The 7,121-nt window shown below is 42.8% G+C and overlaps 1 protein-coding gene across 2 annotated transcripts in view; it reads left to right on the top strand.

Annotated features, from left to right (window-relative positions):
* Positions 1 to 7,121, top strand: part of EPHA7 (EPH receptor A7) — a 213,582-nt gene that overhangs the window by 148,816 nt on the left and 57,645 nt on the right. The window lies entirely within an intron of this gene.

The following is a 7,121-nucleotide window of genomic DNA, read 5'->3' as shown; positions in this document are numbered from 1 at the left end:
GCCCGAGGACCGAGCCCTGCGGAACCCCACTGCCCACGTCCTTCCAGGTTGAGAAGGACCCATCCACTACCACCCTCTGGGTGTGGCCCTCTAGCCAGTTGGCAACCCATTTGACTGTGTGGGTGTCTACACCACAGCCCCCCAGTTTCTTCATTTTGGGCCCTGAGGTCTAGATTCGGCCCACGGATCATGTCTGACACCCTTATCAACATGAATTTCAAATGAACATGGGAAAATAAAATATAAATTGTATGCATTTGAGGAGGACTAGTAAAGTAAAACAGCCATACAATTATATCCTTGAATGTGGTAATTTGATCAAATCTCTGGAACTGCAATAATTATTATTTTCTGTTGACGTCTTTATGGAATACTTACACATTTTGCAGTTAATATTTGAATAAGCGATTTATTTTTTTGGCATGGTGTTTGTATCCAGATTTTTTTTTGGCTATAACTGAAACAAAATGCTTTGTTATGAAGCTGGAATGTGTTCAACTATCCCTTGGACATCCTCTGCTAATAAACATAATCATAGTATCGTGCAGTCCTCTCAGGCCATAGTTTTATTCATCAGGTATCATATTTCACTTCAGCAAATACTACTCTTATTTTTAGGCAAGTTAAACTTGGATGGCATTACCCATTATACAGTAAAAATAGTATGTATTAAGATACTTTTTCCCATGAAGAACATCCTTGAAGTTGACATCTTTTTGTGGCTGAATAGATGACAGCAAGAAATTCAATTACAGCAGAGCGACTTTGTCGTTACACCTGTCCCCTTCCACCAGAAATGATTTGTAAATTGTGCTTTATCTTTCTATCCTATAAAACTTGTGTCCATAATTGACACTTGTCACTAGAGATGAATAGTAACAGAAAAAAAACATAAAGGAGATGAGTAGCCCACCAGGGAAAAGAATGTCCTTTTCTTTGGGAGCCTTTTATGAATTACATTACCTATGGGCCAGAGTTTTAATCTACAGGCAGGTGGCAGATGTTTTGCTTTTCAAGAAATCATTATGAGAGTTGCATCACAATAAAGAAAGGAACAAAAGAAAAAGAGCCCTAATTAATATAGAAATATTTCTTCTGTGAAAGAAAACAAATAGTGCCAGAAAACAAAAGCCTCTTTCTGTTGCTTGTCAGGCCAGTTTATTACTCTTAACACATTTGTAAGAATCTGACATGTCAAAACTCATTCATGAAGCAAGAGTTGTGGATGCCTTGGGAGCTGGTATTGTCACTTGTTACACAACTCAGCATCAGTTCAGTGTTGATTGATACCCAAGTCGGCAGTTTTGGAAAAAATGGGACACAGAGATGACAATAATATTTGTACCAAATGTCAGGCAAAAGAAACAGGGGAGTTCATAAAAAGGTTCTAGAAACAGATTTTGGCCAGAAAAATATGACAGACAAACTGTCAGTTCTGATCTTCGTAAACAACCGTGTTTTGTTTTATGTCTTTCTGATAAGGATTTTATTCCTTGTTGCTTGCTATCCCAAGCTTTTTTCACTATAGGGAGCACATATTGCTGATCTCATTATGGGATTATAAAATTTGATAGTAGGATTTAGTCTGTCTAATTAATCTCAATAGTTCAGCAATAACACATACAGGGAAAGTTTGCAAATCATTGCTTATCAAATAACATGATAAATAACTTTGCCAAATTTAAACAGCATAATTTCAAGAAAAAATCATACTAATATAATTACATTTAACTGATATTAGGAATAATTACATTTATAATCATAGCTTACAATCTTCTACATCTTCTCCTGACTCCTGATTTTTTAATTGATTTGCAGAGGTATTCAAACAACTACTGTGCTTTTGCTCCCCACAGATCAGCAGGTAATTTGGGAGTTTTTCAACCACAAAACAATGGCAAAAAGCTGTAATAGAGTAGTGCAGTCAAGTATTACTTGAGTCTGTTGCCTTTTACCATCTACTTCTTAAATCCCCAAGTGGCTTAGTGAGCCAGTTGTGCCTCTGCTCACAGCTTACAGAGCACTGTAAGCACAGAGTGTTATATTTATGAGCCGGAAAGTAAAATGTGTCTGAGAGGAAGCTAAAGTGGCTTCTCTGTTGGATATTGTTAGTGTAAAATAACTGATTTATTTGGGTCTCCTTCTGTATACTGCAGCTTGTAAACACAGTGGGGAATTTCTCTGTCATTGATCCAAAGCAATAGGTACTAATGGCATAATACAGTGGTACTCAATAACCTTTTATCATGGGTTGCTTTGTCATGTGGAGATTTAACTGAGGGCCAGAGAAATATATCTTAAATGAAGTGAATGTGCTATATATTTTTGTGTTCATTTAAAAATATTCAGTTTAAGAGCTGTTATCATTCTGCTGCCACTTTTGTATGCATTACGTTGTGATTTTGGTACATTAGTGCAGGCATGAAGATGAATGTAGGCAAATGTTTCCAAACATCCTTAGGAAGAGAGGTAGAACAGATAGCTATCATAAACTGAGTGTCATCACTGTATTTTAGCACTCTGGTATGTATCATCATTTTCTTAATGCAAATATTTTGTATATTTTTAGGCAATCTAATAAACAAATGAGGGAAATACCTGCACTAATAAAGCATATGAAGTCCCACGATCCATGCCACTATAAAACAGATTTGGTTTCACTTACATCCATGTAAGTCCAAAGTAACTCTTTGGAAGTAAGTGCCAGAATGTACACTGGCCATGTCTACACAAGACGCTGACTGCACAGTTGCTTGTTACTACTGGCATAAAGTGTGACACAACACTAGTGCACAGTAGTAACAAGCTACTGTGCAGTCAGCATCACCAAAAAGCTGTTTGGGGATTCCTGTTACTGCATAGTCATTTAGTACTTTTGTATGCAAGTACTACATGACTGTGCAGTCAACATCTCTTGTAGATGTGGCATCTGTGGATGAAATTATAGCAGTAGCTTCAGCCCACCATAAGAAATGTGGTTCCTGCATCACCTCCCAAAACTTCCTGAGTTCATGGAAGCAGATAAAACAATTTGGTAAAAGTTATAAAGGGAGCCAAGGACTCTAAGCAAACCTGGTTATTCCTATGTGCCTATATTTCTCCAGAGCTTACTGGTGTGTGATAGGAGGCAGGAATATGACTTCACTTATCTTTACCTCATGGGGCCAAATTATTAATAGTCCCTGAACTCGAGCTGCTATTTTGAACAAATCATACAGGACTAATAATGGAAAAATAAAAGAGGTTTTTATTACATCTCTGAACAACAACATACGTTATGTTACTGTATTCATATTTAATTCTTTTTTTTTTTGTATCCTGTGATCATCTGGATACTGGTCTCCATTAAAATAGAAGGAAATCCAAAAAACTCCACTGTCTAAAGAAATCGATCTAGAAAACAGAGACTGTGTATATTTAGAAGAGAATTTATAATTAGTGTGACGATTTACACTTTTTTTTCCCCTTCTTGCTTTCATTATTAGAATTGTTTCCTTTCCTTTCAATACCCACAGGATCGACATCTGATTCAGTATGATGTTATGGAAAATGTTGCTAATATTTCACGTAATTTGTTTTACTTGTATTATGGCTAAGACAAATGTTACAGTGATGGAAAATGGAACTCTGCTATTCATTACAAAAAGTTACTGTCTCTGAATGGTTGTAGCATGCCTTGGGGGCATGGGCAATTGGGTTGTGGGGGCACCTGCCCCCCCAGCAGACAGTCAGCAACCAGGGTGGGCTCCCTCATGGCTGATCCCACAGACCAGGGAGGGGGGTCCCCACAGCTAATCCCGCTGACCTGCATCTGGCAGTGATGCACAGCTGGCACTTCTGGGACAGTGGGTTCGACCTCAGGGGGACTGCTTCTCCAGGCGCACTCCCTGGCCGGTGCTCTCAGGGGGTGCACGTGCACCCCTGTGCACTACCTAGGCATTCCCACTGCTTGGAGGTGCTAAAGAGGAACAAGGCTAAAAGCCAAGTGTCTTTAGCTTTCAAGAGGTATTCTAAGGGTCTTCTTTGGCAGTCCCTCGCAGTCAAGGATGATTGTCTTCCATGATTGTCTTATGTTTGTCCGAAGATGGCTAATGAGGCCTATCCAGGATTGGCAGACTCTACTGCAGCATGGACATGTGTTTCCATGTGGGGTGGGTGGTGCTAGAGCACTTATCCAGTCAGGAAGAAATACAGAATACTGTATTAGACAAGCTATGTTTAGGGTAGCTTTTTAGGCCCCTCCCTATGTGGGGTAAGCAGAGTGGATTCAGAAGGCAGTTACAGCTGCCAGATTGCACTCCTGTCTCAATCAAGTGCCAAACGACCTTCTTGTAACTGCCACCTTCATGCCATTTCATGACTAGGAGCTTCCAGACCTGCTTCCATTGCCATTAGCTGGTTGCCAAAGGGCTTGAGAAATGTGGTGGAAAAGCTGTTTTCAAGGAAGATGCCTGTGCATGACTTCTGTCATAGAGAAGCTGCTACACATCGGTTTCCACACAGCTCTTGACAGAACAGGACCTTGATCCAATGACAAGGAGACCAAGACAACTGGGATCTCATTCTGCTGCAGCTTTCATCTATCTGAGTAGCTGCTGATATTTTAACATCATCTTCACCTGCTCCACCATTGAGAACTTGTAGATCCATGGTTGGGGACTGTGCAGGCTTCGTATAGTGGCGACCTGCACTTACCATGTCACAGCACTGTCAAAGGATATATGTAGCTTTTCAGAAGGGAAAGCATTGCCATCTGCTCTCCTCACCATACTCTGGTGGTGCTGCCCCTGCTCGGTTCACAACTTCTTATTCATCAGTTACTCCTGCTAATTTCACAGCTAACCTTTCCTGAAGATCAGTTGACTATCTGCCACTTGTGGACACACTGGGTAGTAGTACAGCTCTTCTCTACAGTACTGCACCATTAAAGTAAATGGTGATTTCGCCACTGGTTTCATTGTGTACAAAATCAAGCATGAATTGTTTTAAACATCTCAGTACTATTATGAAATAAAGAAATTTATAAAACTAAGAAAACCAGTAACTCCTGCTTAGTTATTAGAACTATATATTTATAGAAATGCTGCTAACTTATCAGGGAACCATAGCTGTGTCCATGTTTCATAGTTTCATAGTTGATAGGATCAGAAGGGACCTAAGCAGGTCATCAAGTCCGACACCCTGGCATGGGCAGGAAAGAATACTGGGGTCAAACGACCCTGGGTAGGTGATTGTCTAGCCTCCTTTTAAAGATCCCCAGGGTAGGGGTGAGCACCACTTCCCTAGGAAGTTGGTTCCAGCTCCTAGCCACCCTGACTGTGAAGTAGTGCCTCCTGATGTCTAGCCTGAACCTACTTTCAGTCAGCTTATGGCCGTTATTCCTTGTAACTCCCAGGAGTGCTTGGGGGAACAGGGACTCTCCCATTGCCTGCTGGTCCCCCTTGGCAAGTTTGTAGGTGGCCACCAGATCCCCTCTCAGCCTTCTTTTGTGGAGGCTGAACAGGTTCAGGTCCTGTAGTCTCTCCTCATAGGACCTATCCTGCTGCCCCCGATCATGCGAGTGGCCCTCCTCTGAACTCTCTCAATGCTGTCCACATCCCTCCTTAAGTGCAGCGCCCAGAACTGGAAGCAGTGCTCCAACTGCGGCCTGATCAATGTCGCATAGAGGGGGAGAATCACCTCCATGGACCTGCTCATGATGCATCTATGGATGTATGACAAAGTGTGGTTAGACTTCCTGACCACGTCCCTACATTGGCATCCCATGTTCATCTTGGAATCAGTAGCGACTCCAAGATCCTTTTCTGCCTCTGTGCTAACAAGAAGGGAGTTCCCCAGCCTGTAGGTATGCTGCTCGTTTTTCCTCTCCAAGTGCAATACCTTGCACTTGTCTGTATTGAAACCCATCCTATTCTCATCCACCCACCTTTGTAGCCCATCCAGCTCTTCTAGCGTGCTCACTTCTCCCCACATCTTAGTGTCATTTGTGAACTTGAATAAGGTGCTTTTCACTCCCTTGTCCAAGTCACCGATGAAGATATTGAACAGTGGGGGCCCAAGGACCCAGCCCTAGGGAACCCCACTGCCCATGTTGAAAATGCCCCATCTACCACCAGTCTTTGGGTGCAGTCTTTCAGCCAATTTGTGACCCATCTGACTGTGTAGGTGTTGACACCACAGTCACCTAATTTTTTAATGAGAATGGGGTGAGAGACAGTATCAAAGGCCTTCTCAAAGTCCAGAAAGACTACAGCCACCATGACACCTGCATCCAGGGCTTTTGTGACCTGATTGTAGAAGGCAACCAGGTTGGTCTGACAGACCCTGCGACTAATGAACCCATGTTGATTGCCTCTAAACATAATCTCCCCTGCTGGTCCCTTGCAGATGTGCTCCTCGATAAGTTTCTCAAAGACCTTCCCCAGGACCAAGGTAAGACTAACAGGTCTATAGTTTTCAGGGTCCTCTTTCCTCCCTTTTGTGAAAATGGGGACCACATTGTCCCTTTTCCAGTCCTCAGGCACCTCACCAGAGCACCAAGGGTGCTCATAAAGCTGTGCCGAGGTTCTGCAATGACCTCTGCCAGTTCCCTCAGCACTCTGGGGTGGAGATCGTCGGGACCTTCTGATTTGAACATGTCTAGTCCCTCCAGAAGTTCTCTTGACTAGGTCCTCACTGACTCTGGGCCTGGCTGTGCCTCCCCTGGGTCTGTCTGGATTCCCAGTAGGGGGGATGTCTCTGTCCCTGCTCAGAAAAATGGAAGAAAAGAAACTGTTAAAAAAACTAGCTTTGTCACCTGGTGCTACCACCATATTACCAAGCATGTCCTGCAGAGGCCCCACGTTACTTGGTACCTTCTTTTTACCCCCTATGTATTTAAAAAGGGACTTCTTGTTATCCTTGATCTGGGTCACTAGTCCCAGTTCCACCTCTGCCTTAGCCTTCCTAACAGCCCCCCTACAATCTCAAGCAATGGAGGTATACTTCTCCTTGGTGAGGGTCCCTCCCTTCCATTGGGTGTAAGCCTCTTTTTTGGCTTTGAGACATTCCTGAATGCTTTTGGTGAGCCATGGAGGCTTTTGCGCCCTCCTGCCCCCTTTGATCTGCATGGAGATTGTCAC

The sequence above is a fragment of the Crocodylus porosus genome, unplaced genomic scaffold, assembly GCF_001723895.1.
Source record: "Crocodylus porosus isolate Cpor-Errol unplaced genomic scaffold, CroPor_comp1, whole genome shotgun sequence".
In the NCBI taxonomy this organism is placed as follows: domain Eukaryota; kingdom Metazoa; phylum Chordata; order Crocodylia; family Crocodylidae; genus Crocodylus; species Crocodylus porosus.
The sequence above is the reverse complement of the archived record's forward strand: the minus strand, read 5'-3'. Positions and strand labels throughout refer to the sequence as shown.